The 27,318-nt window shown below is 48.5% G+C and overlaps 41 non-coding genes and 2 pseudogenes across 41 annotated transcripts; all 43 read right to left on the reverse strand.

Moving 5' to 3' along the window:
• Positions 1–117: 117 nt before the first annotated feature.
• Positions 118–230, reverse strand: LOC127141331 (uncharacterized; annotated as a pseudogene).
• A 488-nt stretch (positions 231–718) lies between these two features.
• On the reverse strand, positions 719–837 carry LOC127141290 (5S ribosomal RNA). Its single transcript, XR_007811817.1, has one exon. It is a non-coding gene; the product is annotated as a 5S ribosomal RNA (ribosomal RNA).
• A 494-nt stretch (positions 838–1,331) lies between these two features.
• Positions 1,332–1,450, reverse strand: LOC127141301 (5S ribosomal RNA). The gene has a single exon (XR_007811828.1). It is a non-coding gene; the product is annotated as a 5S ribosomal RNA (ribosomal RNA).
• Positions 1,451–1,945: 495 nt separating this feature from the next.
• Positions 1,946–2,064, reverse strand: LOC127141312 (5S ribosomal RNA). Its single transcript, XR_007811839.1, has one exon. It is a non-coding gene; the product is annotated as a 5S ribosomal RNA (ribosomal RNA).
• Positions 2,065–2,559: 495 nt separating this feature from the next.
• Positions 2,560–2,677, reverse strand: LOC127141330 (uncharacterized; annotated as a pseudogene).
• A 496-nt stretch (positions 2,678–3,173) lies between these two features.
• On the reverse strand, positions 3,174–3,292 carry LOC127141323 (5S ribosomal RNA). Its single transcript, XR_007811850.1, has one exon. It is a non-coding gene; the product is annotated as a 5S ribosomal RNA (ribosomal RNA).
• A 494-nt stretch (positions 3,293–3,786) lies between these two features.
• LOC127141318 (5S ribosomal RNA) lies at positions 3,787–3,907 on the reverse strand. Its single transcript, XR_007811845.1, has one exon. It is a non-coding gene; the product is annotated as a 5S ribosomal RNA (ribosomal RNA).
• Positions 3,908–4,403: 496 nt separating this feature from the next.
• Positions 4,404–4,524, reverse strand: LOC127141328 (5S ribosomal RNA). Its single transcript, XR_007811855.1, has one exon. It is a non-coding gene; the product is annotated as a 5S ribosomal RNA (ribosomal RNA).
• Positions 4,525–5,018: 494 nt separating this feature from the next.
• On the reverse strand, positions 5,019–5,136 carry LOC127141320 (5S ribosomal RNA). The gene has a single exon (XR_007811847.1). It is a non-coding gene; the product is annotated as a 5S ribosomal RNA (ribosomal RNA).
• A 492-nt stretch (positions 5,137–5,628) lies between these two features.
• On the reverse strand, positions 5,629–5,747 carry LOC127141332 (5S ribosomal RNA). Its single transcript, XR_007811857.1, has one exon. It is a non-coding gene; the product is annotated as a 5S ribosomal RNA (ribosomal RNA).
• Positions 5,748–6,240: 493 nt separating this feature from the next.
• On the reverse strand, positions 6,241–6,358 carry LOC127141326 (5S ribosomal RNA). The gene has a single exon (XR_007811853.1). It is a non-coding gene; the product is annotated as a 5S ribosomal RNA (ribosomal RNA).
• A 492-nt stretch (positions 6,359–6,850) lies between these two features.
• On the reverse strand, positions 6,851–6,968 carry LOC127141319 (5S ribosomal RNA). The gene has a single exon (XR_007811846.1). It is a non-coding gene; the product is annotated as a 5S ribosomal RNA (ribosomal RNA).
• A 487-nt stretch (positions 6,969–7,455) lies between these two features.
• LOC127141329 (5S ribosomal RNA) lies at positions 7,456–7,574 on the reverse strand. The gene has a single exon (XR_007811856.1). It is a non-coding gene; the product is annotated as a 5S ribosomal RNA (ribosomal RNA).
• Positions 7,575–8,069: 495 nt separating this feature from the next.
• On the reverse strand, positions 8,070–8,188 carry LOC127141291 (5S ribosomal RNA). Its single transcript, XR_007811818.1, has one exon. It is a non-coding gene; the product is annotated as a 5S ribosomal RNA (ribosomal RNA).
• Positions 8,189–8,683: 495 nt separating this feature from the next.
• Positions 8,684–8,802, reverse strand: LOC127141292 (5S ribosomal RNA). Its single transcript, XR_007811819.1, has one exon. It is a non-coding gene; the product is annotated as a 5S ribosomal RNA (ribosomal RNA).
• Positions 8,803–9,297: 495 nt separating this feature from the next.
• Positions 9,298–9,416, reverse strand: LOC127141293 (5S ribosomal RNA). The gene has a single exon (XR_007811820.1). It is a non-coding gene; the product is annotated as a 5S ribosomal RNA (ribosomal RNA).
• A 493-nt stretch (positions 9,417–9,909) lies between these two features.
• Positions 9,910–10,027, reverse strand: LOC127141327 (5S ribosomal RNA). The gene has a single exon (XR_007811854.1). It is a non-coding gene; the product is annotated as a 5S ribosomal RNA (ribosomal RNA).
• A 494-nt stretch (positions 10,028–10,521) lies between these two features.
• Positions 10,522–10,640, reverse strand: LOC127141294 (5S ribosomal RNA). Its single transcript, XR_007811821.1, has one exon. It is a non-coding gene; the product is annotated as a 5S ribosomal RNA (ribosomal RNA).
• A 497-nt stretch (positions 10,641–11,137) lies between these two features.
• On the reverse strand, positions 11,138–11,256 carry LOC127141295 (5S ribosomal RNA). Its single transcript, XR_007811822.1, has one exon. It is a non-coding gene; the product is annotated as a 5S ribosomal RNA (ribosomal RNA).
• A 496-nt stretch (positions 11,257–11,752) lies between these two features.
• On the reverse strand, positions 11,753–11,871 carry LOC127141296 (5S ribosomal RNA). Its single transcript, XR_007811823.1, has one exon. It is a non-coding gene; the product is annotated as a 5S ribosomal RNA (ribosomal RNA).
• A 493-nt stretch (positions 11,872–12,364) lies between these two features.
• On the reverse strand, positions 12,365–12,482 carry LOC127141324 (5S ribosomal RNA). The gene has a single exon (XR_007811851.1). It is a non-coding gene; the product is annotated as a 5S ribosomal RNA (ribosomal RNA).
• Positions 12,483–12,973: 491 nt separating this feature from the next.
• Positions 12,974–13,093, reverse strand: LOC127141317 (5S ribosomal RNA). The gene has a single exon (XR_007811844.1). It is a non-coding gene; the product is annotated as a 5S ribosomal RNA (ribosomal RNA).
• Positions 13,094–13,587: 494 nt separating this feature from the next.
• LOC127141297 (5S ribosomal RNA) lies at positions 13,588–13,706 on the reverse strand. The gene has a single exon (XR_007811824.1). It is a non-coding gene; the product is annotated as a 5S ribosomal RNA (ribosomal RNA).
• Positions 13,707–14,203: 497 nt separating this feature from the next.
• LOC127141325 (5S ribosomal RNA) lies at positions 14,204–14,321 on the reverse strand. Its single transcript, XR_007811852.1, has one exon. It is a non-coding gene; the product is annotated as a 5S ribosomal RNA (ribosomal RNA).
• Positions 14,322–14,818: 497 nt separating this feature from the next.
• On the reverse strand, positions 14,819–14,937 carry LOC127141298 (5S ribosomal RNA). Its single transcript, XR_007811825.1, has one exon. It is a non-coding gene; the product is annotated as a 5S ribosomal RNA (ribosomal RNA).
• A 495-nt stretch (positions 14,938–15,432) lies between these two features.
• Positions 15,433–15,551, reverse strand: LOC127141299 (5S ribosomal RNA). Its single transcript, XR_007811826.1, has one exon. It is a non-coding gene; the product is annotated as a 5S ribosomal RNA (ribosomal RNA).
• Positions 15,552–16,045: 494 nt separating this feature from the next.
• LOC127141300 (5S ribosomal RNA) lies at positions 16,046–16,164 on the reverse strand. Its single transcript, XR_007811827.1, has one exon. It is a non-coding gene; the product is annotated as a 5S ribosomal RNA (ribosomal RNA).
• A 917-nt stretch (positions 16,165–17,081) lies between these two features.
• Positions 17,082–17,200, reverse strand: LOC127141302 (5S ribosomal RNA). The gene has a single exon (XR_007811829.1). It is a non-coding gene; the product is annotated as a 5S ribosomal RNA (ribosomal RNA).
• A 471-nt stretch (positions 17,201–17,671) lies between these two features.
• Positions 17,672–17,790, reverse strand: LOC127141303 (5S ribosomal RNA). The gene has a single exon (XR_007811830.1). It is a non-coding gene; the product is annotated as a 5S ribosomal RNA (ribosomal RNA).
• Positions 17,791–18,271: 481 nt separating this feature from the next.
• LOC127141304 (5S ribosomal RNA) lies at positions 18,272–18,390 on the reverse strand. The gene has a single exon (XR_007811831.1). It is a non-coding gene; the product is annotated as a 5S ribosomal RNA (ribosomal RNA).
• A 494-nt stretch (positions 18,391–18,884) lies between these two features.
• Positions 18,885–19,003, reverse strand: LOC127141305 (5S ribosomal RNA). Its single transcript, XR_007811832.1, has one exon. It is a non-coding gene; the product is annotated as a 5S ribosomal RNA (ribosomal RNA).
• Positions 19,004–19,476: 473 nt separating this feature from the next.
• On the reverse strand, positions 19,477–19,594 carry LOC127141321 (5S ribosomal RNA). Its single transcript, XR_007811848.1, has one exon. It is a non-coding gene; the product is annotated as a 5S ribosomal RNA (ribosomal RNA).
• Positions 19,595–20,088: 494 nt separating this feature from the next.
• LOC127141306 (5S ribosomal RNA) lies at positions 20,089–20,207 on the reverse strand. Its single transcript, XR_007811833.1, has one exon. It is a non-coding gene; the product is annotated as a 5S ribosomal RNA (ribosomal RNA).
• Positions 20,208–20,687: 480 nt separating this feature from the next.
• Positions 20,688–20,806, reverse strand: LOC127141307 (5S ribosomal RNA). The gene has a single exon (XR_007811834.1). It is a non-coding gene; the product is annotated as a 5S ribosomal RNA (ribosomal RNA).
• Positions 20,807–21,285: 479 nt separating this feature from the next.
• Positions 21,286–21,404, reverse strand: LOC127141308 (5S ribosomal RNA). Its single transcript, XR_007811835.1, has one exon. It is a non-coding gene; the product is annotated as a 5S ribosomal RNA (ribosomal RNA).
• Positions 21,405–22,449: 1,045 nt separating this feature from the next.
• Positions 22,450–22,568, reverse strand: LOC127141309 (5S ribosomal RNA). The gene has a single exon (XR_007811836.1). It is a non-coding gene; the product is annotated as a 5S ribosomal RNA (ribosomal RNA).
• Positions 22,569–23,048: 480 nt separating this feature from the next.
• LOC127141310 (5S ribosomal RNA) lies at positions 23,049–23,167 on the reverse strand. The gene has a single exon (XR_007811837.1). It is a non-coding gene; the product is annotated as a 5S ribosomal RNA (ribosomal RNA).
• Positions 23,168–23,661: 494 nt separating this feature from the next.
• LOC127141311 (5S ribosomal RNA) lies at positions 23,662–23,780 on the reverse strand. The gene has a single exon (XR_007811838.1). It is a non-coding gene; the product is annotated as a 5S ribosomal RNA (ribosomal RNA).
• A 478-nt stretch (positions 23,781–24,258) lies between these two features.
• Positions 24,259–24,377, reverse strand: LOC127141313 (5S ribosomal RNA). The gene has a single exon (XR_007811840.1). It is a non-coding gene; the product is annotated as a 5S ribosomal RNA (ribosomal RNA).
• Positions 24,378–24,873: 496 nt separating this feature from the next.
• On the reverse strand, positions 24,874–24,992 carry LOC127141314 (5S ribosomal RNA). Its single transcript, XR_007811841.1, has one exon. It is a non-coding gene; the product is annotated as a 5S ribosomal RNA (ribosomal RNA).
• A 494-nt stretch (positions 24,993–25,486) lies between these two features.
• Positions 25,487–25,604, reverse strand: LOC127141322 (5S ribosomal RNA). Its single transcript, XR_007811849.1, has one exon. It is a non-coding gene; the product is annotated as a 5S ribosomal RNA (ribosomal RNA).
• A 494-nt stretch (positions 25,605–26,098) lies between these two features.
• Positions 26,099–26,217, reverse strand: LOC127141315 (5S ribosomal RNA). The gene has a single exon (XR_007811842.1). It is a non-coding gene; the product is annotated as a 5S ribosomal RNA (ribosomal RNA).
• A 496-nt stretch (positions 26,218–26,713) lies between these two features.
• On the reverse strand, positions 26,714–26,832 carry LOC127141316 (5S ribosomal RNA). The gene has a single exon (XR_007811843.1). It is a non-coding gene; the product is annotated as a 5S ribosomal RNA (ribosomal RNA).
• Positions 26,833–27,318: the final 486 nt, after the last annotated feature.

The following is a 27,318-nucleotide window of genomic DNA, read 5'->3' on the forward strand; positions in this document are numbered from 1 at the left end:
AAAACAGAGCGTGAAATACAGGCTGCAAAATAAAAGTAGTTTTGGCGTGCCCTGTCTCAACTACAGAGGAAGCGGCATTCTGCTGCTGTAAGATAGGCAGGAAAGATGGGGACAAAAAGCTTACGGCACCTGGTATTCCCAGGCGGTCTCCCAAAACTAACCAGGCCCGACCCTGCTTAGCTTCCGAGATCAGACGAGATCGGCGCGCTCAGGGTGGTGTGGCCGTAAGCCACAGCGGCTGCTGAAGACAGACCCTTTATACGTGCCAAAATAACACTGGCAGATCTGTTATTTCACATAGCAATCAACAATAATGGGGATTTTCTCTAACAGTCAACAGCAAAACTAAGAAATAACTACTCCACCCAACAAGAATTTCCGTATGGCCTGATCAAACATTTGGCTCTGTTCCAAGTCCATTTTCGTCCGAAATTGCTCAAAACGTACATCGGTGAGCCACACGTCCTTGTGGACGACGTATTGGGTCATTGTGCCCAAAACCCAGACTGCGCATTCATTCGGCAGCAGTGCAGACTTTACAGAGGTGACTTTCCAGCGCCTAATACCCGATTGCCGAAAGCGACGTGACATAAAACAGAAGTGCAAAACAGAGCGTGAAATACAGGCTGCAAAATAAAAGTAGTTTTGGCGTGCCCTGTCTCAACTACAGAGGAAGCGGCATTCTGCTGCTGTAAGATAGGGGAAAAGATGGGACAAAAGCTTACGGCACCTGGTATTCCCAGGCGGTCTCCCATCCAAGTACTAACCAGGCCCGACCCTGCTTAGCTTCCGAGATCAGACGAGATCGGGCGCGCTCAGGGTGGTGTGGCCGTAAGCCACAGCGGCTGCTGAAGACAGACCCTTTATACGTGCCAAAATAACACTGGCAGATCTGTTATTTCACATAGCAATCAACAATAATGGGGATTTTCTCTAACAGTCAACAGCAAAACTAAGAAATAACTACTCCACCCAACAAGAATTTTCCGTATGGCCTGATCAAACATTTGGCTCTGTTCCAAGTCCATTTTCGTCCGAAATTGCTCAAAACGTACATCGGTGAGCCACACGTCCTTGTGGACGACGTATTGGGTCATTGTGCCCAAAACCCAGACTGCGCTCATTCATTCGGCAGCAGTGCAGACTTTACAGAGGTGACTTTCCAGCGCCTAATACCCGATTGCCGAAAGCGACGTGACATAAAACAGAAGTGCAAAACAGAGCGTGAAATACAGGCTGCAAAATAAAAGTAGTTTGGCGTGCCCTGTCTCAACTACAGAGGAAGCGGCATTCTGCTGCTGTAAGATAGGCAGGAAAAGATGGGGACAAAAAGCTTACGGCACCTGGTATTCCCAGGCGGTCTCCCATCCAAGTACTAACCAGGCCCGACCCTGCTTAGCTTCCGAGATCAGACGAGATCGGGCGCGCTCAGGGTGGTGTGGCCGTAAGCCACAGCGGCTGCTGAAGACAGACCCTTTATACGTGCCAAAATAACACTGGCAGATCTGTTATTTCACATAGCAATCAACAATAATGGGGATTTTCTCTAACAGTCAACAGCAAAACTAAGAAATAACTACTCCACCCAACAAGAATTTTCCGTATGGCCTGATCAAACATTTGGCTCTGTTCCAAGTCCATTTTCGTCCGAAATTGCTCAAAACGTACATCGGTGAGCCACACGTCCTTGTGGACGACGTATTGGGTCATTGTGCCCAAAACCCAGACTGCGCTCATTCATTCGGCAGCAGTGCAGACTTTACAGAGGTGACTTTCCAGCGCCTAATACCCGATTGCCGAAAGCGACGTGACATAAAACAGAAGTGCAAAACAGAGCGTGAAATACAGGCTGCAAAATAAAAGTAGTTTGGGCGTGCCCTGTCTCAACTACAGAGGAAGCGGCATTCTGCTGCTGTAAGATAGGCAGGAAAAGATGGGGACAAAAAGCTTACGGCACCTGGTATTCCCAGGCGGTCTCCCATCCAAGTACTAACCAGGCCCGACCCTGCTTAGCTTCCGAGATCAGACGAGATCGGGCGCGCTCAGGGTGGTGTGGCCGTAAGCCACAGCGGCTGCTGAAGACAGACCCTTTATACGTGCCAAAATAACACTGGCAGATCTGTTATTTCACATAGCAATCAACAATAATGGGGATTTTCTCTAACAGTCAACAGCAAAACTAAGAAATAACTACTCCACCCAACAAGAATTTTCCGTATGGCCTGATCAAACATTTGGCTCTGTTCCAAGTCCATTTTCGTCCGAAATTGCTCAAAACGTACATCGGTGAGCCACACGTCCTTGTGGACGACGTATTGGGTCATTGTGCCCAAAACCCAGACTGCGCTCATTCATTCGGCAGCAGTGCAGACTTTACAGAGGTGACTTTCCAGCGCCTAATACCCGATTGCCGAAAGCGACGTGACATAAAACAGAAGTGCAAAACAGAGCGTGAAATACAGGCTGCAAAATAAAAGTAGTTTTGGCGTGCCCTGTCTCAACTACAGAGGAAGCGGCATTCTGCTGCTGTAAGATAGGCAGGAAAAGATGGGGACAAAAAGCTTACGGCACCTGGTAATTCCCAGGCGGTCTCCCATCCAAGTACTAACCAGCCCGACCCTGCTTAGCTTCCGAGATCAGACGAGATCGGCGCGCTCAGGGTGGTGTGGCCGTAAGCCACAGCGGCTGCTGAAGACAGACCCTTTATACGTGCCAAAATAACACTGGCAGATCTGTTATTTCACATAGCAATCAACCAATAATGGGGATTTTCTCTAACAGTCAACAGCAAAACTAAGAAATAACTACTCCACCCAACAAGAATTTTCCGTATGGCCTGATCAAACATTTGGCTCTGTTCCAAGTCCATTTTCGTCCGAAATTGCTCAAAACGTACATCGGTGAGCCACACGTCCTTGTGGACGACGTATTGGGTCATTGTGCCCAAAACCCAGACTGCGCTCATTCATTCGGCAGCAGTGCAGACTTTACAGAGGTGACTTTCCAGCGCCTAATACCCGATTGCCGAAAGCGACGTGACATAAACAGAAGTGCAAAACAGAGCGTGAAATACAGGCTGCAAAATAAAAGTAGTTTGGGCGTGCCCTGTCTCAACTACAGAGGAAGCGGCATTCTGCTGCTGTAAGATAGGCAGGAAAAGATGGGGACAAAAAAGCTTACGGCACCTGGTATTCCCAGGCGGTCTCCCATCCAAGTACTAACCAGGCCCGACCCTGCTTAGCTTCCGAGATCAGACGAGATCGGGCGCGCTCAGGGTGGTGTGGCCGTAAGCCACAGCGGGCTGCTGAAGACAGACCCTTTATACGTGCCAAAATAACACTGGCAGATCTGTTATTTCACATAGCAATCAACAATAATGGGGATTTTCTCTAACAGTCAACAGCAAAACTAAGAAATAACTACTCCACCCAACAAGAATTTTCCGTATGGCCTGATCAAACATTTGGCTCTGTTCCAAGTCCATTTTCGTCCGAAATTGCTCAAAACGTACATCGGTGAGCCACACGTCCTTGTGGACGACGTATTGGGTCATTGTGCCCAAAACCAGACTGCGCTCATTCATTCGGCAGCAGTGCAGACTTTACAGAGGTGACTTTCCAGCGCCTAATACCCGATTGCGAAAGCGACGTGACATAAAACAGAAGTGCAAAACAGAGCGTGAAATACAGGCTGCAAAATAAAAGTAGTTTTGGGCGTGCCCTGTCTCAACTACAGAGGAAGCGCATTCTGCTGCTGTAAGATAGGCAGGAAAAGATGGGGACAAAAAGCTTACGGCACCTGGTATTCCCAGGCGGTCTCCCATCCAAGTACTAACCAGGCCCGACCCTGCTTAGCTTCCGAGATCAAGACGAGATCGGGGCGCGCTCAGGGTGGTGTGGCCGTAAGCCACAGCGGCTGCTGAAGACAGACCCTTTATACGTGCCCAAAATAACACTGGCAGATCTGTTATTTCACATAGCAATCAACAATAATGGGGATTTTCTCTAACAGTCAACAGCAAAACTAAGAAATAACTACTCCACCCAACAAGAATTTTCCGTATGGCCTGATCAAACATTTGGCTCTGTTCCAAGTCCATTTTCGTCCGAAATTGCTCAAAACGTACATCGGTGAGCCACACGTCCTTGTGGACGACGTATTGGGTCATTGTGCCCAAAACCCAGACTGCGCTCATTCATTCGGCAGCAGTGCAGACTTTACAGAGGTGACTTTCCAGCGCCTAATACCCGATTGCCGAAAGCGACGTGACATAAAACAGAAGTGCAAACAGAGCGTGAAATACAGGCTGCAAAATAAAAGTAGTTTTGGGCGTGCCCTGTCTCAACTACAGAGGAAGCGGCATTCTGCTGCTGTAAGATAGGCAGGAAAAGATGGGGACAAAAAGCTTACGGCACCTGGTATTCCCAGGCGGTCTCCCATCCAAGTACTAACCAGGGCCCGACCCTGCTTAGCTTCCGAGATCAGACGAGATCGGGCCGCGCTCAGGGTGGTGTGGCCGTAAGCCACAGCGGCTGCTGAAGACAGACCCTTTATACGTGCCAAAATAACACTGGCAGATCTGTTATTTCACATAGCAATCAACAATAATGGGGATTTTCTCTAACAGTCAACAGCAAAACTAAGAAATAACTACTCCACCCAACAAGAATTTTCCGTATGGCCTGATCAAACATTTGGCTCTGTTCCAAGTCCATTTTCGTCCGAAATTGCTCAAAACGTACATCGGTGAGCCACACGTCCTTGTGGACGACGTATTGGGTCATTGTGCCCAAAACCCAGACTGCGCTCATTCATTCGGCAGCAGTGCAGACTTTACAGAGGTGACTTTCCAGCGCCTAATACCCGATTGCCGAAAGCGACGTGACATAAAACAGAAGTGCAAAACAGAGCGTGAAATACAGGCTGCAAAATAAAAGTAGTTTTGGCGTGCCCTGTCTCAACTACAGAGGAAGCGGCATTCTGCTGCTGTAAGATAGGCAGGAAAGATGGGGACAAAAAGCTTACGGCACCTGGTATTCCCAGGCGGTCTCCCATCCAAGTACTAACCAGGCCCGACCCTGCTTAGCTTCCGAGATCAGACGAGATCGGGCGGCTCAGGGTGGTGTGGCCGTAAGCCACAGCGGCTGCTGAAGACAGACCCTTTATACGTGCCAAAATAACACTGGCAGATCTGTTATTTCACATAGCAATCAACAATAATGGGGATTTTCTCTAACAGTCAACAGCAAAACTAAGAAATAACTACTCCACCCAACAAGAATTTTCCGTATGGCCTGATCAAACATTTGGCTCTGTTCCAAGTCCATTTTCGTCCGAAATTGCTCAAAACGTACATCGGTGAGCCACACGTCCTTGTGGACGACGTATTGGGTCATTGTGCCCAAAACCCAGACTGCGCTCATTCATTCGGCAGCAGTGCAGACTTTACAGAGGTGACTTTCCAGCGCCTAATACCCGATTGCCGAAAGCGACGTGACATAAACAGAAGTGCAAAACAGAGCGTGAAATACAGGCTGCAAAATAAAAGTAGTTTGGCGTGCCCTGTCTCAACTACAGAGGAAGCGGCATTCTGCTGCTGTAAGATAGGCAGGAAAGATGGGGACAAAAAGCTTACGGCACCTGGTATTCCCAGGCGGTCTCCCATCCAAGTACTAACCAGGCCCGACCCTGCTTAGCTTCCGAGATCAGACGAGATCGGGCGCGCTCAGGGTGGTGTGGCCGTAAGCCACAGCGGCTGCTGAAGACAGACCCTTTATACGTGCCAAAATAACACTGGCAGATCTGTTATTTCACATAGCAATCAACAATAATGGGGATTTTCTCTAACAGTCAACAGCAAAACTAAGAAATAACTACTCCACCCAACAAGAATTTTCCGTATGGCCTGATCAAACATTTGGCTCTGTTCCAAGTCCATTTTCGTCCGAAATTGCTCAAAACGTACATCGGTGAGCCACACGTCCTTGTGGACGACGTATTGGGTCATTGTGCCCAAAACCCAGACTGCGCTCATTCATTCGGCAGCAGTGCAGACTTTACAGAGGTGACTTTCCAGCGCCTAATACCCGATTGCCGAAAGCGACGTGACATAAACAGAAGTGCAAAACAGAGCGTGAAATACAGGCTGCAAATAAAAGTAGTTTTGGCGTGCCCTGTCTCAACTACAGAGGAAGCGGCATTCTGCTGCTGTAAGATAGGCAGGAAAAGATGGGGACAAAAAGCTTACGGCACCTGGTATTCCCAGGCGGTCTCCCATCCAAGTACTAACCAGGCCCGACCCTGCTTAGCTTCCGAGATCAGACGAGATCGGGCGCGCTCAGGTGGTGTGGCCGTAAGCCACAGCGGCTGCTGAAGACAGACCCTTTATACGTGCCAAAATAACACTGGCAGATCTGTTATTTCACATAGCAATCAACAATAATGGGGATTTTCTCTAACAGTCAACAGCAAAACTAAGAAATAACTACTCCACCCAACAAGAATTTTCCGTATGGCCTGATCAAACATTTGGCTCTGTTCCAAGTCCATTTTCGTCCGAAATTGCTCAAAACGTACATCGGTGAGCCACACGTCCTTGTGGACGACGTATTGGGTCATTGTGCCCAAAACCCAGACTGCGCTCATTCATTCGGCAGCAGTGCAGACTTTACAGAGGTGACTTTCCAGCGCCTAATACCCGATTGCCGAAAGCGACGTGACATAAAACAGAAGTGCAAAACAGAGCGTGAAATACAGGCTGCAAAATAAAAGTAGTTTGGGCGTGCCCTGTCTCAACTACAGAGGAAGCGCATTCTGCTGCTGTAAGATAGGCAGGAAAAGATGGGACAAAAGCTTACGGCACCTGGTATTCCCAGGCGGTCTCCATCCAAGTACTAACCAGGCCCGACCCTGCTTAGCTTCCGAGATCAGACGAGATCGGGCGCGCTCAGGGTGGTGTGGCCGTAAGCCACAGCGGCTGCTGAAGACAGACCCTTTATACGTGCCAAAATAACACTGGCAGATCTGTTATTTCACATAGCAATCAACAATAATGGGGATTTTCTCTAACAGTCAACAGCAAAACTAAGAAATAACTACTCCACCAACAAGAATTTTCCGTATGGCCTGATCAAACATTTGGCTCTGTTCCAAGTCCATTTTCGTCCGAAATTGCTCAAAACGTACATCGGTGAGCCACACGTCCTTGTGGACGACGTATTGGGTCATTGTGCCCAAAACCCAGACTGCGCTCATTCATTCGCAGCATGCAGACTTTACAGAGGTGACTTTCCAGCGCCTAATACCGATGCCGAAAGCGACGTGACATAAAACAGAAGTGCAAAACAGAGCGTGAAATACAGGCTGCAAAATAAAAGTAGTTTTGGCGTGCCCTGTCTCAACTACAGAGGAAGCGCATTCTGCTGCTGTAAGATAGGCAGGAAAGATGGGACAAAAAGCTTACGGCACCTGGTATTCCCAGGCGGTCTCCCATCCAAGTACTAACCAGGCCCGACCCTGCTTAGCTTCCGAGATCAGACGAGATCGGGCGCGCTCAGGTGGTTGTGGCCGTAAGCCACAGCGGCTGCTGAAGACAGACCCTTTATACGTGCCAAAATAACACTGGCAGATCTGTTATTTCACATAGCAATCAACAATAATGGGGATTTTCTCTAACAGTCAACAGCAAAACTAAGAAATAACTACTCCACCCAACAAGAATTTTCCGTATGGCTGATCAAACATTTGGCTCTGTTCCAAGTCCATTTTCGTCCGAAATTGCTCAAAACGTACATCGGTGAGCCACACGTCCTTGTGGACGACGTATTGGGTCATTGTGCCCAAAACCCAGACTGCGCTCATTCATTCGGCAGCAGTGCAGACTTTACAGAGGTGACTTTCCAGCGCCTAATACCCGATTGCCGAAAGCGACGTGACATAAAACAGAAGTGCAAAACAGAGCGTGAAATACAGGCTGCAAAATAAAAGTAGTTTTGGGCGTGCCCTGTCTCAACTACAGAGGAAGCGGCATTCTGCTGCTGTAAGATAGGCAGGAAAAGATGGGGACAAAAAGCTTACGGCACCTGGTATTCCCAGGCGGTCTCCCATCCAAGTACTAACCAGGCCCGACCCTGCTTAGCTTCCGAGATCAGACGAGATCGGGCGCGCTCAGGGTGGTGTGGCCGTAAGCCACAGCGGCTGCTGAAGACAGACCCTTTATACGTGCCAAAATAACACTGGCAGATCTGTTATTTCACATAGCAATCAACAATAATGGGGATTTTCTCTAACAGTCAACAGCAAAACTAAGAAATAACTACTCCACCCAACAAGAATTTTCCGTATGGCCTGATCAAACATTTGGCTCTGTTCCAAGTCCATTTTCGTCCGAAATTGCTCAAAACGTACATCGGTGAGCCACACGTCCTTGTGGACGACGTATTGGGTCATTGTGCCCAAAACCCAGACTGCGCTCATTCATTCGGCAGCAGTGCAGACTTTACAGAGGTGACTTTCCAGCGCCTAATACCCGATTGCCGAAAGCGACGTGACATAAAACAGAAGTGCAAAACAGAGCGTGAAATACAGGCTGCAAAATAAAAGTAGTTTGGGCGTGCCCTGTCTCAACTACAGAGGAAGCGGCATTCTGCTGCTGTAAGATAGGCAGGAAAAGATGGGGACAAAAAGCTTACGGCACCTGGTATTCCCAGGCGGTCTCCCATCCAAGTACTAACCAGGCCCGACCCTGCTTAGCTTCCGAGATCAGACGAGATCGGGCGCGCTCAGGGTGGTGTGGCCGTAAGCCACAGCGGCTGCTGGAAGACAGACCCTTTATACGTGCCAAAATAACACTGGCAGATCTGTTATTTCACATAGCAATCAACAATAATGGGGATTTTCTCTAACAGTCAACAGCAAAACTAAGAAATAACTACTCCACCCAACAAGAATTTTCCGTATGGCCTGATCAAACATTTGGCTCTGTTCCAAGTCCATTTTCGTCCGAAATTGCTCAAAACGTACATCGGTGAGCCACACGTCCTTGTGGACGACGTATTGGGTCATTGTGCCCAAAACCCAGACTGCGCTCATTCATTCGGCAGCAGTGCAGACTTTACAGAGGTGACTTTCCAGCGCCTAATACCCGATTGCCGAAAGCGACGTGACATAAAACAGAAGTGCAAAACAGAGCGTGAAATACAGGCTGCAAAATAAAAGTAGTTTTGGCGTGCCCTGTCTCAACTACAGAGGAAGCGGCATTCTGCTGCTGTAAGATAGGCAGGAAAAGATGGGACAAAAAGCTTACGGCACCTGGTATTCCCAGGCGGTCTCCCATCCAAGTACTAACCAGGCCCGACCCTGCTTAGCTTCCGAGATCAGACGAGATCGGGCGCGCTCAGGGTGGTGTGGCCGTAAGCCACAGCGGCTGCTGAAGACAGACCCTTTATACGTGCCAAAATAACACTGGCAGATCTGTTATTTCACATAGCAATCAACAATAATGGGATTTTCTCTAACAGTCAACAGCAAAACTAAGAAATAACTACTCCACCCAACAAGAATTTTCCGTATGGCCTGATCAAACATTTGGCTCTGTTCCAAGTCCATTTTCGTCCGAAATTGCTCAAAACGTACATCGGTGAGGCCACACGTCCTTGGTGGACGACGTATTGGGTCATTGTGCCAAAACCCAGACTGCGCTCATTCATTCGGCAGCAGTGCAGACTTTACAGAGGTGACTTTCCAGCGCCTAATACCCGATTGCCGAAAGCGACGTGACATAAAACAGAAGTGCAAAACAGAGCGTGAAATACAGGCTGCAAAATAAAAGTAGTTTTGGCGTGCCTGTCTCAACTACAGAGGAAGCGGCATTCTGCTGCTGTAAGATAGGCAGGAAAAGATGGGACAAAAAGCTTACGGCACCTGGTATTCCCAGGCGGTCTCCCATCCAAGTACTAACCAGGCCCGACCCTGCTTAGCTTCCGAGATCAGACGAATCGGGCGCGCTCAGGGTGGTGTGGCCGTAAGCCACAGCGGCTGCTGAAGACAGACCCTTTATACGTGCCAAAATAACACTGGCAGATCTGTTATTTCACATAGCAATCAACAATAATGGGGATTTTCTCTAACAGTCAACAGCAAAACTAAGAAATAACTACTCCACCCAACAAGAATTTTCCGTATGGCCTGATCAAACATTTGCTCTGTTCCAAGTCCATTTTCGTCCGAAATTGCTCAAAACGTACATCGGTGAGCCACACGTCCTTGTGGACGACGTATTGGGTCATTGTGCCCAAAACCCAGACTGCGCTCATTCATTCGGCAGCAGTGCAGACTTTACAGAGGTGACTTTCCAGCGCCTAATACCCGATTGCCGAAAGCGACGTGACATAAAACAGAAGTGCAAAACAGAGCGTGAAATACAGGCTGCAAAATAAAAGTAGTTTTGGCGTGCCCTGTCTCAACTACAGAGGAAGCGGCATTCTGCTGCTGTAAGATAGGCAGGAAAAGATGGGGACAAAAAGCTTACGGCACCTGGTATTCCCAGGCGGTCTCCCATCCAAGTACTAACCAGGCCCGACCCTGCTTAGCTTCCGAGATCAGACGAGATCGGGCGCGCTCAGGGTGGTGTGGCCGTAAGCCACAGCGGCTGCTGAAGACAGACCCTTTATACGTGCCAAAATAACACTGGCAGATCTGTTATTTCACATAGCAATCAACAATAATGGGGATTTTCTCTAACAGTCAACAGCAAAACTAAGAAATAACTACTCCACCCAACAAGAATTTTCCGTATGGCCTGATCAAACATTTGGCTCTGTTCCAAGTCCATTTTCGTCCGAAATTGCTCAAAACGTACATCGGTGAGCCACACGTCCTTGTGGACGACGTATTGGGTCATTGTGCCCAAAACCCAGACTGCGCTCATTCATTCGGCCAGCAGTGCAGACTTTACAGAGGTGACTTTCCAGCGCCTATACCCGATTGCCGAAAGCGACGTGACATAAAACAGAAGTGCAAAACAGAGCGTGGAAATACAGGCTGCAAAATAAAAGTAGTTTTGGGCGTGCCCTGTCTCAACTACAGAGGAAGCGGCATTCTGCTGCTGTAAGATAGGCAGGAAAAGATGGGGACAAAAAGCTTACGGCACCTGGTATTCCCAGGCGGTCTCCCATCCAAGTACTAACCAGGCCCGACCCTGCTTAGCTTCCGAGATCAGACGAGATCGGGCGCGCTCAGGGTGGTGTGGCCGTAAGCCACAGCGGCTGCTGAAGACAGACCCTTTATACGTGCCAAAATAACACTGGCAGATCTGTTATTTCACATAGCAATCAACAATAATGGGGATTTTCTCTAACAGTCAACAGCAAAACTAAGAAATAACTACTCCACCCAACAAGAATTTTCCGTATGGCCTGATCAAACATTTGGCTCTGTTCCAAGTCCATTTTCGTCCGAAATTGCTCAAAACGTACATCGGTGAGCCACACGTCCTTGTGGACGACGTATTGGGTCATTGTGCCCAAAACCCAGACTGCGCTCATTCATTCGGCAGCAGTGCAGACTTTACAGAGGTGACTTTCCAGCGCCTAATACCCGATTGCCGAAAGCGACGTGACATAAAACAGAAGTGCAAAACAGAGCGTGAAATACAGGCTGCAAAATAAAAGTAGTTTTGGGCGTGCCCTGTCTCAACTACAGAGGAAGCGGCATTCTGCTGCTGTAAGATAGGCAGGAAAAGATGGGGACAAAAAGCTTACGGCACCTGGTATTCCCAGGCGGTCTCCCATCCAAGTACTAACCAGGCCCGACCCTGCTTAGCTTCCGAGATCAGACGAGATCGGGCGCGCTCAGGGTGGTGTGGCCGTAAGCCACAGCGGCTGCTGAAGACAGACCCTTTATACGTGCCAAAATAACACTGGCAGATCTGTTATTTCACATAGCAATCAACAATAATGGGGATTTTCTCTAACAGTCAACAGCAAAACTAAGAAATAACTACTCCACCCAACAAGAATTTTCCGTATGGCCTGATCAAACATTTGGCTCTGTTCCAAGTCCATTTTCGTCCGAAATTGCTCAAAACGTACATCGGTGAGCCACACGTCCTTGTGGACGACGTATTGGTCATTGTGCCCAAAACCCAGACTGCGCTCATTCATTCGGCAGCAGTGCAGACTTTACAGAGGTGACTTTCCAGCGCCTAATACCCGATTGCCGAAAGCGACGTGACATAAAACAGAAGTGCAAAACAGAGCGTGAAATACAGGCTGCAAAATAAAAGTAGTTTGGCGTGCCCTGTCTCAACTACAGAGGAAGCGGCATTCTGCTGCTGTAAGATAGGCAGGAAAAGATGGGGACAAAAAGCTTACGGCACCTGGTATTCCCAGGCGGTCTCCCATCCAAGTACTAACCAGCCCGACCCTGCTTAGCTTCCGAGATCAGACGAGATCGGGCGCGCTCAGGGTGGTGTGGCCGTAAGCCACAGCGGCTGCTGAAGACAGACCCTTTATACGTGCCAAAATAACACTGGCAGATCTGTTATTTCACATAGCAATCAACAATAATGGGGATTTTCTCTAACAGTCAACAGCAAACTAAGAAATAACTACTCCACCCAACAAGAATTTTCCGTATGGCCTGATCAAACATTTGGCTCTGTTCCAAGTCCATTTTCGTCCGAAATTGCTCAAAACGTACATCGGTGAGCCACACGTCCTTGTGGACGACGTATTGGGTCATTGTGCCAAAACCCAGACTGCGCTCATTCATTCGGCAGCAGTGCAGACTTTACAGAGGTGACTTTCCAGCGCCTAATACCCGACTGCCGAAAGCGACGTGACATAAACAGAAGTGCAAAACAGAGCGTGAAATACAGGCTGCCAAAATAAAGTAGTTTTGGCGTGCCCTGTCTCAATACAGAGGAAGCGGCATTCTGCTGCTGTAAGATAGGCAGGAAAAGATGGGGACAAAAAGCTTACGGCACCTGGTATTCCCAGGCGGTCTCCCATCCAAGTACTAACCAGGCCCGACCCTGCTTAGCTTCCGAGATCAGACGAGATCGGGCCGCGCTCAGGGTGGTGTGGCCGTAAGCCACAGCGCTGCTGAAGACAGACCCTTTATACGTGCCAAAATAACACTGGCAGATCTGTTATTTCACATAGCAATCAACAATAATGGGGATTTTCTCTAACAGTCAACAGCAAAACTAAGAATAACTACTCCACCCAACAAGAATTTTCCCGTATGGCCTGATCAAACATTTGGCTCTGTTCCAAGTCCATTTTCGTCCGAAATTGCTCAAAACGTACATCGGTGAGCCACACGTCCTTGTGGACGACGTATTGGGTCATTGTGCCCAAAACCCAGACTGCGCTCATTCATTCGGCAGCAGTGCAGACTTTACAGAGGTGACTTTCCAGCGCCTAATACCCGATTGCCGAAAGCGACGTGACATAAAACAGAAGTGCAAAACAGAGCGTGAAATACAGGCCTGCAAAATAAAAGTAGTTTTGGGCGTGCCCTGTCTCAACTACAGAGGAAGCGGCATTCTGCTGCTGTAAGATAGGCAGGAAAAGATGGGACAAAAGCTTACGGCACCTGGTATTCCCAGGCGGTCTCCCATCCAAGTACTAACCAGGCCCGACCCTGCTTAGCTTCCGAGATCAGACGAGATCGGGCGCGCTCAGGGTGGTGTGGCCGTAAGCCACAGCGGCTGCTGAAGACAGACCCTTTATACGTGCCAAAATAACACTGGCAGATCTGTTATTTCACATAGCAATCAACAATAATGGGGATTTTCTCTAACAGTCAACAGCAAAACTAAGAAATAACTACTCCACCCAACAAGAATTTTCCGTATGGGCCTGATCAAACATTTGGCTCTGTTCCAAGTCCATTTTCGTCCGAAATTGCTCAAAACGTACACTCGGTGAGCCACACGTCCTTGTGGACGACGTATTGGGTCATTGTGCCCAAAACCCAGACTGCGCTCATTCATTCGGGCAGCAGTGCAGACTTTACAGAGGTGACTTTCCAGCGCCTAATACCCGATTGCCGAAAGCGACGTGACATAAAACAGAAGTGCAAAACAGAGCGTGAAATACAGGCTGCAAAATAAAAGTAGTTTTGGCGTGCCCTGTCTCAACTACAGAGGAAGCGGCATTCTGCTGCTGTAAGATAGGCAGGAAAAGATGGGACAAAAAGCTTACGGCACCTGGTATTCCCAGGCGGTCTCCCATCCAAGTACTAACCAGGCCCGACCCTGCTTAGCTTCCGAGATCAGACGAGATCGGGCGCGCTCAGGGTGGTGTGCCGTAAGCCACAGCGGCTGCTGAAGACAGACCCTTTATACGTGCCAAAAATAACACTGGCAGATCTGTTATTTCACATAGCAATCAACAATAATGGGGATTTTCTCTAACAGTCAACAGCAAAACTAAGAAATAACTACTCCACCCAACAAGAATTTTCCGTATGGCCTGATCAAACATTTGGCTCTGTTCCAAGTCCATTTTCGTCCGAAATTGCTCCAAAAGTGACATCGGTGGAGCCACACGTCCTTGTGGACGACGTATTGGGTCATTGTGCCAAAACCCAGACTGCGCTCATTCATTCGGCAGCAGTGCAGACTTTACAGAGGTGACTTTCCAGCGCCTAATACCCGATTGCCGAAAGCGACGTGACATAAAACAGAAGTGCAAAACAGAGCGTGAAATACAGGCTGCAAAATAAAAGTAGTTTTGGCGTGCCCTGTCTCAACTACAGAGGAAGCGGCATTCTGCTGCTGTAAGATAGGCAGGAAAAGATGGGGACAAAAAGCTTACGGCACCTGGTATTCCCAGGCGGTCTCCCATCCAAGTACTAACCAGGCCCGACCCTGCTTAGCTTCCGAGATCAGACGAGATCGGGCGCGCTCAGGGTGGTGTGGCCGTAAGCCACAGCGGCTGCTGAAGACAGACCCTTTATACGTGCCAAAATAACACTGGCAGATCTGTTATTTCACATAGCAATCAACAATAATGGGGATTTTCTCTAACAGTCAACAGCAAAACTAAGAAATAACTACTCCACCCAACAAGAATTTTCCGTATGGCCTGATCAAACATTTGGCTCTGTTCCAAGTCCATTTTCGTCCGAAATTGCTCAAAACGTACATCGGTGAGCCACACGTCCTTGTGGACGACGTATTGGGTCATTGTGCCCAAAACCCAGACTGCGCTCATTCATTCGGCAGCAGTGCAGACTTTACAGAGGTGACTTTCCAGCGCCTAATACCCGATTGCCGAAAGCGACGTGACATAAAACAGAAGTGCAAAACAGAGCGTGAAATACAGGCTGCAAAATAAAAGTAGTTTTGGCGTGCCCTGTCTCAACTACAGAGGAAGCGGCATTCTGCTGCTGTAAGATAGGCAGGAAAAGATGGGGACAAAAAGCTTACGGCACCTGGTATTCCCAGGCGGTCTCCCATCCAAGTACTAACCAGGCCCGACCCTGCTTAGCTTCCGAGATCAGACGAGATCGGGCGCGCTCAGGGTGGTGTGGCCGTAAGCCACAGCGGCTGCTGAAGACAGACCCTTTATACGTGCCAAAATAACACTGGCAGATCTGTTATTTCACATAGCAATCAACAATAATGGGGATTTTCTCTAACAGTCAACAGCAAAACTAAGAAATAACTACTCCACCCAACAAGAATTTTCCGTATGGCCTGATCAAACATTTGGCTCTGTTCCAAGTCCATTTTCGTCCGAAATTGCTCAAAACGTACATCGGTGAGCCACACGTCCTTGTGGACGACGTATTGGGTCATTGTGCCCAAAACCCAGACTGCGCTCATTCATTCGGCAGCAGTGCAGACTTTACAGAGGTGACTTTCCAGCGCCTAATACCCGATTGCCGAAAGCGACGTGACATAAAACAGAAGTGCAAAACAGAGCGTGAAATACAGGCTGCAAAATAAAAGTAGTTTGGGCGTGCCCTGTCTCAACTACAGAGGAAGCGGCATTCTGCTGCTGTAAGATAGGCAGGAAAAGATGGGGACAAAAGCTTACGGCACCTGGTATTCCCAGGCGGTCTCCCATCCAAGTACTAACCAGGCCCGACCCTGCTTAGCTTCCGAGATCAGACGAGATCGGGCGCGCTCAGGGTGGTGTGGCCGTAAGCCACAGCGGCTGCTGAAGACAGACCCTTTATACGTGCCAAAATAACACTGGCAGATCTGTTATTTCACATAGCAATCAACAATAATGGGGATTTTCTCTAACAGTCAACAGCAAAACTAAGAAATAACTACTCCACCCAACAAGAATTTTCCGTATGGCCTGATCAAACATTTGGCTCTGTTCCAAGTCCATTTTCGTCCGAAATTGCTCAAAACGTACATCGGTGAGCCACACGTCCTTGTGGACGACGTATTGGTCATTGTGCCCAAAACCCAGACTGCGCTCATTCATTCGGCAGCAGTGCAGACTTTACAGAGGTGACTTTCCAGCGCCTAATACCCGATTGCCGAAAGCGACGTGACATTATAAAGTGGCCACCCTGCTTAGCTTCCGAGATCAGACGAGATCGGGCGCGCTCAGGGTGGTGTGGCCGTAAGCCACAGCGGCTGCTGAAGACAGACCCTTTATACGTGCCAAAATAACACTGGCAGATCTGTTATTTCACATAGCAATCAACAATAATGGGGATTTTCTCTAACAGTCAACAGCAAAACTAAGAAATAACTACTCCACCCAACAAGAATTTTCCGTATGGCCTGATCAAACATTTGGCTCTGTTCCAAGTCCATTTTCGTCCGAAATTGCTCAAAACGTACATCGGTGAGCCACACGTCCTTGTGGACGACGTATTGGGTCATTGTGCCCAAAACCCAGACTGCGCTCATTCATTCGGCAGCAGTGCAGACTTTACAGAGGTGACTTTCCAGCGCCTAATACCCGATTGCCGAAAGCGACGTGACATAAAACAGAAGTGCAAAACAGAGCGTGAAATACAGGCTGCAAAATAAAAGTAGTTTTGGCGTGCCCTGTCTCAACTACAGAGGAAGCGGCATTCTGCTGCTGTAAGATAGGACAAAAAGCTTACGGCACCTGGTATTCCCAGGCGGTCTCCCATCCAAGTACTAACCAGGCCCGACCCTGCTTAGCTTCCGAGATCAGACGAGATCGGGCGCGCTCAGGGTGGTGTGGCCGTAAGCCACAGCGGCTGCTGAAGACAGACCCTTTATACGTGCCAAAATAACACTGGCAGATCTGTTATTTCACATAGCAATCAACAATAATGGGGATTTTCTCTAACAGTCAACAGCAAAACTAAGAAATAACTACTCCACCCAACAAGAATTTTCCGTATGGCCTGATCAAACATTTGGCTCTGTTCCAAGTCCATTTTCGTCCGAAATTGCTCAAAACGTACATCGGTCGTCCTTGTGGACGACGTATTGGGTCATTGTGCCCAAAACCCAGACTGCGCTCATTCATTCGGCAGCAGTGCAGACTTTACAGAGGTGACTTTCCAGCGCCTAATACCCGATTGCCGAAAGCGACGTGACATAAAACAGAAGTGCAAAACAGAGCGTGAAATACAGGCTGCAAAATAAAAGTAGTTTGGCGTGCCCTGTCTCAACTACAGAGGAAGCGGCATTCTGCTGCTGTAAGATAGGGGAAAAAGCTTACGGCACCTGGTATTCCCAGGCGGTCTCCCATCCAAGTACTAACCAGGCCCGACCCTGCTTAGCTTCCGAGATCAGACGAGATCGGGCGCGCTCAGGGTGGTGTGGCCGTAAGCCACAGCGGCTGCTGAAGACAGACCCTTTATACGTGCCAAAATAACACTGGCAGATCTGTTATTTCACATAGCAATCAACAATAATGGGGATTTTCTCTAACAGTCAACAGCAAAACTAAGAAATAACTACTCCACCCAACAAGAATTTTCCGTATGGCCTGATCAAACATTTGGCTCTGTTCCAAGTCCATTTTCGTCCGAAATTGCTCAAAACGTACATCGGTGAGCCACACGTCCTTGTGGACGACGTATTGGGTCATTGTGCCCAAAACCCAGACTGCGCTCATTCATTCGGCAGCAGTGCAGACTTTACAGAGGTGACTTTCCAGCGCCTAATACCCGATTGCCGAAAGCGACGTGACATAAAACAGAAGTGCAAAACAGAGCGTGAAATACAGGCTGCAAAATAAAAGTAGTTTTGGCGTGCCCTGTCTCAACTACAGAGGAAGCGGCATTCTGCTGCTGTAAGATAGGCACAAAAAGCTTACGGCACCTGGTATTCCCAGGCGGTCTCCCATCCAAGTACTAACCAGGCCCGACCCTGCTTAGCTTCCGAGATCAGACGAGATCGGGCGCGCTCAGGGTGGTGTGGCCGTAAGCCACAGCGGCTGCTGAAGACAGACCCTTTATACGTGCCAAAATAACACTGGCAGATCTGTTATTTCACATAGCAATCAACAATAATGGGGATTTTCTCTAACAGTCAACAGCAAAACTAAGAAATAACTACTCCACCCAACAAGAATTTTCCGTATGGCCTGATCAAACATTTGGCTCTGTTCCAAGTCCATTTTCGTCCGAAATTGCTCAAAACGTACATCGGTGAGCCACACGTCCTTGTGGACGACGTATTGGGTCATTGTGCCCAAAACCCAGACTGCGCTCATTCATTCGGCAGCAGTGCAGACTTTACAGAGGTGACTTTCCAGCGCCTAATACCCGATTGCCGAAAGCGACGTGACATAAAACAGAAGTGCAAAACAGAGCGTGAAATACAGGCTGCAAAATAAAAGTAGTTTTGGCGTGCCCTGTCTCAACTACAGAGGAAGCGGCATTCTGCTGCTGTAAGATAGGCAGGAAAAGATGGGACAAAAAGCTTACGGCACCTGGTATTCCCAGGCGGTCTCCCATCCAAGTACTAACCAGGCCCGACCCTGCTTAGCTTCCGAGATCAGACGAGATCGGGCGCGCTCAGGGTGGTGTGGCCGTAAGCCACAGCGGCTGCTGAAGACAGACCCTTTATACGTGCCAAAATAACACTGGCAGATCTGTTATTTCACATAGCAATCAACAATAATGGGGATTTTCTCTAACAGTCAACAGCAAAACTAAGAAATAACTACTCCACCCAACAAGAATTTTCCGTATGGCCTGATCAAACATTTGGCTCTGTTCCAAGTCCATTTTCGTCCGAAATTGCTCAAAACGTACATCGGTGAGCCACACGTCCTGTGGACGACGTATTGGTCATTGTGCCCAAAACCCAGACTGCGCTCATTCATTCGGCAGCAGTGCAGACTTTACAGAGGTGACTTTCCAGCGCCTAATACCCGATTGCCGAAAGCGACGTGACATAAAACAGAAGTGCAAACAGAGCGTGAAATACAGGCTGCAAAATAAAAGTAGTTTTGGCGTGCCCTGTCTCAACTACAGAGGAAGCGGCATTCTGCTGCTGTAAGATCAAAAAGCTTACGGCACCTGGTATTCCCAGGCGGTCTCCCATCCAAGTACTAACCAGGCCCGACCCTGCTTAGCTTCCGAGATCAGACGAGATCGGCGCGCTCAGGGTGGTGTGGCCGTAAGCCACAGCGGCTGCTGAAGACAGACCCTTTATACGTGCCAAAATAACACTGGCAGATCTGTTATTTCACATAGCAATCAACAATAATGGGGATTTTCTCTAACAGTCAACAGCAAAACTAAGAAATAACTACTCCACCCAACAAGAATTTTCCGTATGGCCTGATCAAACATTTGGCTCTGTTCCAAGTCCATTTTCGTCCGAAATTGCTCAAAACGTACATCGGTGAGCCACACGTCCTTGTGGACGACGTATTGGGTCATTGTGCCCAAAACCCAGACTGCGCTCATTCATTCGGCAGCAGTGCAGACTTTACAGAGGTGACTTTCCAGCGCCTAATACCCGATTGCCGAAAGCGACGTGACATAAAACAGAAGTGCAAAACAGAGCGTGAAATACAGGCTGCAAAATAAAAGTAGTTTTGGCGTGCCCTGTCTCAACTACAGAGGAAGCGGCATTCTGCTGCTGTAAGATAGGCAGGAAAAGATGGGACAAAAAGCTTACGGCACCTGGTATTCCCAGGCGGTCTCCCATCCAAGTACTAACCAGGCCCGACCCTGCTTAGCTTCCGAGATCAGACGAGATCGGGCGCGCTCAGGGTGGTGTGGCCGTAAGCCACAGCGGCTGCTGAAGACAGACCCTTTATACGTGCCAAAATAACACTGGCAGATCTGTTATTTCACATAGCAATCAACAATAATGGGGATTTTCTCTAACAGTCAACAGCAAAACTAAGAAATAACTACTCCACCCAACAAGAATTTTCCGTATGGCCTGATCAAACATTTGGCTCTGTTCCAAGTCCATTTTCGTCCGAAATTGCTCAAAACGTACATCGGTGAGCCACACGTCCTTGTGGACGACGTATTGGGTCATTGTGCCCAAAACCCAGACTGCGCTCATTCATTCGGCAGCAGTGCAGACTTTACAGAGGTGACTTTCCAGCGCCTAATACCCGATTGCCGAAAGCGACGTGACATAAAACAGAAGTGCAAAACAGAGCGTGAAATACAGGCTGCAAAATAAAAGTAGTTTTGGCGTGCCCTGTCTCAACTACAGAGGAAGCGGCATTCTGCTGCTGTAAGATAGGACAAAAAGCTTACGGCACCTGGTATTCCCAGGCGGTCTCCCATCCAAGTACTAACCAGGCCCGACCCTGCTTAGCTTCCGAGATCAGACGAGATCGGGCGCGCTCAGGGTGGTGTGGCCGTAAGCCACAGCGGCTGCTGAAGACAGACCCTTTATACGTGCCAAAATAACACTGGCAGATCTGTTATTTCACATAGCAATCAACAATAATGGGGATTTTCTCTAACAGTCAACAGCAAAACTAAGAAATAACTACTCCACCCAACAAGAATTTTCCGTATGGCCTGATCAAACATTTGGCTCTGTTCCAAGTCCATTTTCGTCCGAAATTGCTCAAAACGTACATCGGTGAGCCACACGTCCTTGTGGACGACGTATTGGGTCATTGTGCCCAAAACCCAGACTGCGCTCATTCATTCGGCAGCAGTGCAGACTTTACAGAGGTGACTTTCCAGCGCCTATACCCGATTGCGAAAGCGACGTGACATAAAACAGAAGTGCAAAACAGAGCGTGAAATACAGGCTGCAAAATAAAAGTAGTTTTGGCGTGCCCTGTCTCAACTACAGAGGAAGCGGCATTCTGCTGCTGTAAGATAGGGACAAAAAGCTTACGGCACCTGGTATTCCCAGGCGGTCTCCCATCCAAGTACTAACCAGGCCCGACCCTGCTTAGCTTCCGAGATCAGACGAGATCGGGCGCGCTCAGGGTGGTGTGGCCGTAAGCCACAGCGGCTGCTGAAGACAGACCCTTTATACGTGCCAAAATAACACTGGCAGATCTGTTATTTCACATAGCAATCAACAATAATGGGGATTTTCTCTAACAGTCAACAGCAAAACTAAGAAATAACTACTCCACCCAACAAGAATTTTCCGTATGGCCTGATCAAACATTTGGCTCTGTTCCAAGTCCATTTTCGTCCGAAATTGCTCAAAACGTACATCGGTGAGCCACACGTCCTTGTGGACGACGTATTGGGTCATTGTGCCCAAAACCCAGACTGCGCTCATTCATTCGGCAGCAGTGCAGACTTTACAGAGGTGACTTTCCAGCGCCTAATACCCGATCCCCACTCTTTCACGTGACATAGGCGTGAATGTGCAAAATACAGAGGTGCAGGCATTCTGCTGCAAAGATAGGTAGTTTGCTTACGCAGCATGACACTGGTATTCTTTAAACCGGTCTCCCATAAAAACCTCTAACCAGGCCCGACCCTGCTTAGCTTCCGAGATCAGACGAGATCGGGCGCGCTCAGGGTGGTGTGGCCGTAAGCCACAGCGGCTGCTGAAGACAGACCCTTTATACGTGCCAAAATAACACTGGCAGATCTGTTATTTCACATAGCAATCAACAATAATGGGGATTTTCTCTAACAGTCAACAGCAAAACTAAGAAATAACTACTCCACCCAACAAGAATTTTCCGTATGGCCTGATCAAACATTTGGCTCTGTTCCAAGTCCATTTTCGTCCGAAATTGCTCAAAACGTACATCGGTGAGCCACACGTCCTTGTGGACGACGTATTGGGTCATTGTGCCCAAAACCCAGACTGCGCTCATTCATTCGGCAGCAGTGCAGACTTTACAGAGGTGACTTTCCAGCGCCTAATACCCGATTGCCGAAAGCGACGTGACATAAAACAGAAGTGCAAAACAGAGCGTGAAATACAGGCTGCAAAATAAAAGTAGTTTTGGCGTGCCCTGTCTCAACTACAGAGGAAGCGGCATTCTGCTGCTGTAAGATAGGCAGGAAAAGATGGGGACAAAAAGCTTACGGCACCTGGTATTCCCAGGCGGTCTCCCATCCAAGTACTAACCAGGCCCGACCCTGCTTAGCTTCCGAGATCAGACGAGATCGGGCGCGCTCAGGGTGGTGTGGCCGTAAGCCACAGCGGCTGCTGAAGACAGACCCTTTATACGTGCCAAAATAACACTGGCAGATCTGTTATTTCACATAGCAATCAACAATAATGGGGATTTTCTCTAACAGTCAACAGCAAAACTAAGAAATAACTACTCCACCCAACAAGAATTTTCCGTATGGCCTGATCAAACATTTGGCTCTGTTCCAAGTCCATTTTCGTCCGAAATTGCTCAAAACGTACATCGGTGAGCCACACGTCCTTGTGGACGACGTATTGGGTCATTGTGCCCAAAACCCAGACTGCGCTCATTCATTCGGCAGCAGTGCAGACTTTACAGAGGTGACTTTCCAGCGCCTAATACCCGATTGCCGAAAGCGACGTGACATAAAACAGAAGTGCAAAACAGAGCGTGAAATACAGGCTGCAAAATAAAAGTAGTTTTGGCGTGCCCTGTCTCAACTACAGAGGAAGCGGCATTCTGCTGCTGTAAGATGGGACAAAAAGCTTACGGCACCTGGTATTCCCAGGCGGTCTCCCATCCAAGTACTAACCAGGCCCGACCCTGCTTAGCTTCCGAGATCAGACGAGATCGGGCGCGCTCAGGGTGGTGTGGCCGTAAGCCACAGCGGCTGCTGAAGACAGACCCTTTATACGTGCCAAAATAACACTGGCAGATCTGTTATTTCACATAGCAATCAACAATAATGGGGATTTTCTCTAACAGTCAACAGCAAAACTAAGAAATAACTACTCCACCCAACAAGAATTTTCCGTATGGCCTGATCAAACATTTGGCTCTGTTCCAAGTCCATTTTCGTCCGAAATTGCTCAAAACGTACATCGGTGAGCCACACGTCCTTGTGGACGACGTATTGGGTCATTGTGCCCAAAACCCAGACTGCGCTCATTCATTCGGCAGCAGTGCAGACTTTACAGAGGTGACTTTCCAGCGCCTAATACCCGATTGCCGAAAGCGACGTGACATAAAACAGAAGTGCAAAACAGAGCGTGAAATACAGGCTGCAAAATAAAAGTAGTTTTGGCGTGCCCTGTCTCAACTACAGAGGAAGCGGCATTCTGCTGCTGTAAGATAGGCAGGAAAAGATGGGACAAAAAGCTTACGGCACCTGGTATTCCCAGGCGGTCTCCCATCCAAGTACTAACCAGGCCCGACCCTGCTTAGCTTCCGAGATCAGACGAGATCGGGCGCGCTCAGGGTGGTGTGGCCGTAAGCCACAGCGGCTGCTGAAGACAGACCCTTTATACGTGCCAAAATAACACTGGCAGATCTGTTATTTCACATAGCAATCAACAATAATGGGGATTTTCTCTAACAGTCAACAGCAAAACTAAGAAATAACTACTCCACCCAACAAGAATTTTCCGTATGGCCTGATCAAACATTTGGCTCTGTTCCAAGTCCATTTTCGTCCGAAATTGCTCAAAACGTACATCGGTGAGCCACACGTCCTTGTGGACGACGTATTGGGTCATTGTGCCCAAAAACCCAGACTGCGCTCATTCATTCGGCAGCAGTGCAGACTTTACAGAGGTGACTTTCCAGCGCCTAATACCCGATTGCCGAAAGCGACGTGACATAAAACAGAAGTGCAAAACAGAGCGTGAAATACAGGCTGCAAAATAAAAGTAGTTTGGGCGTGAGGAAGCGGCATTCTGCTGCTGTAAGATAGGCAGGAAAGATGGGGACAAAAAGCTTACGGCACCTGGTATTCCCAGGCGGTCTCCCATCCAAGTACTAACCAGGCCCGACCCTGCTTAGCTTCCGAGATCAGACGAGATCGGGCGCGCTCAGGGTGGTGTGGCCGTAAGCCACAGCGGCTGCTGAAGACAGACCCTTTATACGTGCCAAAATAACACTGGCAGATCTGTTATTTCACATAGCAATCAACAATAATGGGGATTTTCTCTAACAGTCAACAGCAAAACTAAGAAATAACTACTCCACCCAACAAGAATTTTCCGTATGGCCTGATCAAACATTTGGCTCTGTTCCAAGTCCATTTTCGTCCGAAATTGCTCAAAACGTACATCGGTGAGCCACACGTCCTTGTGGACGACGTATTGGGTCATTGTGCCCAAAACCCAGACTGCGCTCATTCATTCGGCAGCAGTGCAGACTTTACAGAGGTGACTTTCCAGCGCCTAATACCCGATTGCCGAAAGCGACGTGACATAAAACAGAAGTGCAAAACAGAGAGCGTGAAATACAGGCTGCAAATAAAAGTAGTTTTGGCGTGCCCTGTCTCAACTACAGAGGAAGCGGCATTCTGCTGCTGTAAGATAGGCAGGAAAAGATGGGGACAAAAAGCTTACGGCACCTGGTATTCCCAGGCGGTCTCCCATCCAAGTACTAACCAGGCCCGACCCTGCTTAGCTTCCGAGATCAGACGAGATCGGGCGCGCTCAGGGTGGTGTGGCCGTAAGCCACAGCGGCTGCTGAAGACAGACCCTTTATACGTGCCAAAATAACACTGGCAGATCTGTTATTTCACATAGCAATCAACAATAATGGGGATTTTCTCTAACAGTCAACAGCAAAACTAAGAAATAACTACTCCACCCAACAAGAATTTTCCGTATGGCCTGATCAAACATTTGGCTCTGTTCCAAGTCCATTTTCGTCCGAAATTGCTCAAAACGTACATCGGTGAGCCACACGTCCTTGTGGACGACGTATTGGGTCATTGTGCCCAAAACCCAGACTGCGCTCATTCATTCGGCAGCAGTGCAGACTTTACAGAGGTGACTTTCCAGCGCCTAATACCCGATTGCCGAAAGCGACGTGACATAAAACAGAAGTGCAAAACAGAGCGTGAAATACAGGCTGCAAAATAAAAGTAGTTTGGCGTGCCCTGTCTCAACTACAGAGGAAGCGGCATTCTGCTGCTGTAAGATAGGCAGGAAAAGATGGGGACAAAAAGCTTACGGCACCTGGTATTCCCAGGCGGTCTCCCATCCAAGTACTAACCAGGCCCGACCCTGCTTAGCTTCCGAGATCAGACGAGATCGGCGCGCTCAGGGTGGTGTGGCCGTAAGCCACAGCGGCTGCTGAAGACAGACCCTTTATACGTGCCAAAATAACACTGGCAGATCTGTTATTTCACATAGCAATCAACAATAATGGGGATTTTCTCTAACAGTCAACAGCAAAACTAAGAAATAACTACTCCACCCAACAAGAATTTTCCGTATGGCCTGATCAAACATTTGGCTCTGTTCCAAGTCCATTTTCGTCCGAAATTGCTCAAAACGTACATCGGTGAGCCACACGTCCTTGTGGACGACGTATTGGGTCATTGTGCCCAAAACCCAGACTGCGCTCATTCATTCGGCAGCAGTGCAGACTTTACAGAGGTGACTTTCCAGCGCCTAATACCCGATTGCCGAAAGCGACGTGACATAAAACAGAAGTGCAAAACAGAGCGTGAAATACAGGCTGCAAAAAAAAGTAGTTTTGGCGTGCCCTGTCTCAACTACAGAGGAAGCGGCATTCTGCTGCTGTAAGATAGGCAGGAAAAGATGGGGACAAAAAGCTTACGGCACCTGGTATTCCCAGGCGGTCTCCCATCCAAGTACTAACCAGGCCCGACCCTGCTTAGCTTCCGAGATCAGACGAGATCGGGCGCGCTCAGGGTGGTGTGGCCGTAAGCCACAGCGGCTGCTGAAGACAGACCCTTTATACGTGCCAAAAATAACACTGGCAGATCTGTTATTTCACATAGCAATCAACAATAATGGGGATTTTCTCTAACAGTCAACAGCAAAACTAAGAAATAACTACTCCACCCAACAAGAATTTTCCGTATGGCCTGATCAAACATTTGGCTCTGTTCCAAGTCCATTTTCGTCCGAAATTGCTCAAAACGTACATCGGTGAGCCACACGTCCTTTGTGGACGACGTATTGGGTCATTGTGCCCAAAACCCAGACTGCGCTCATTCATTCGGCAGCAGTGCAGACTTTACAGAGGTGACTTTCCAGCGCCTAATACCCGATTGCCGAAAGCGACGTGACATAAAACAGAAGTGCAAACAGAGCGTGAAATACAGGCTGCAAAATAAAAGTAGTTTTGGCGTGCCCTGTCTCAACTACAGAGGAAGCGGCATTCTGCTGCTGTAAGATAGGCAGGAAAAGATGGGGACAAAAAGCTTACGGCACCTGGTATTCCCAGGCGGTCTCCCATCCAAGTACTAACCAGGCCCGACCCTGCTTAGCTTCCGAGATCAGACGAGATCGGGGGCGCTCAGGGTGGTGTGGCCGTAAGCCACAGCGGCTGCTGAAGACAGACCCTTTATACGTGCCAAAATAACACTGGCAGATCTGTTATTTCACATAGCAATCAACAATAATGGGGGATTTTCTCTAACAGTCAACAGCAAAACTAAGAAATAAACTACTCCACCCAACAAGAATTTTCCGTATGGCCTGATCAAACATTTGGCTCTGTTCCAAGTCCATTTTCGTCCGAAATTGCTCAAAACGTACATCGGTGAGCCACACGTCCTTGTGGACGACGTATTGGGTCATTGTGCCCAAAACCCAGACTGCGCTCATTCATTCGGCAGCAGTGCAGACTTTACAGAGGTGACTTTCCAGCGCCTAATACCCGATTGCCGAAAGCGACGTGACATAAAACAGAAGTGCAAAACAGAGCGTGAAATACAGGCTGCAAAATAAAAGTAGTTTTGGCGTGCCCTGTCTCAACTACAGAGGAAGCGGCATTCTGCTGCTGTAAGATAGCAGGAAAAGAT

Source organism: Lates calcarifer, unplaced genomic scaffold (genome assembly GCF_001640805.2).
Source record: "Lates calcarifer isolate ASB-BC8 unplaced genomic scaffold, TLL_Latcal_v3 _unitig_5655_quiver_1066, whole genome shotgun sequence".
Classification (NCBI taxonomy): domain Eukaryota; kingdom Metazoa; phylum Chordata; class Actinopteri; family Centropomidae; genus Lates; species Lates calcarifer.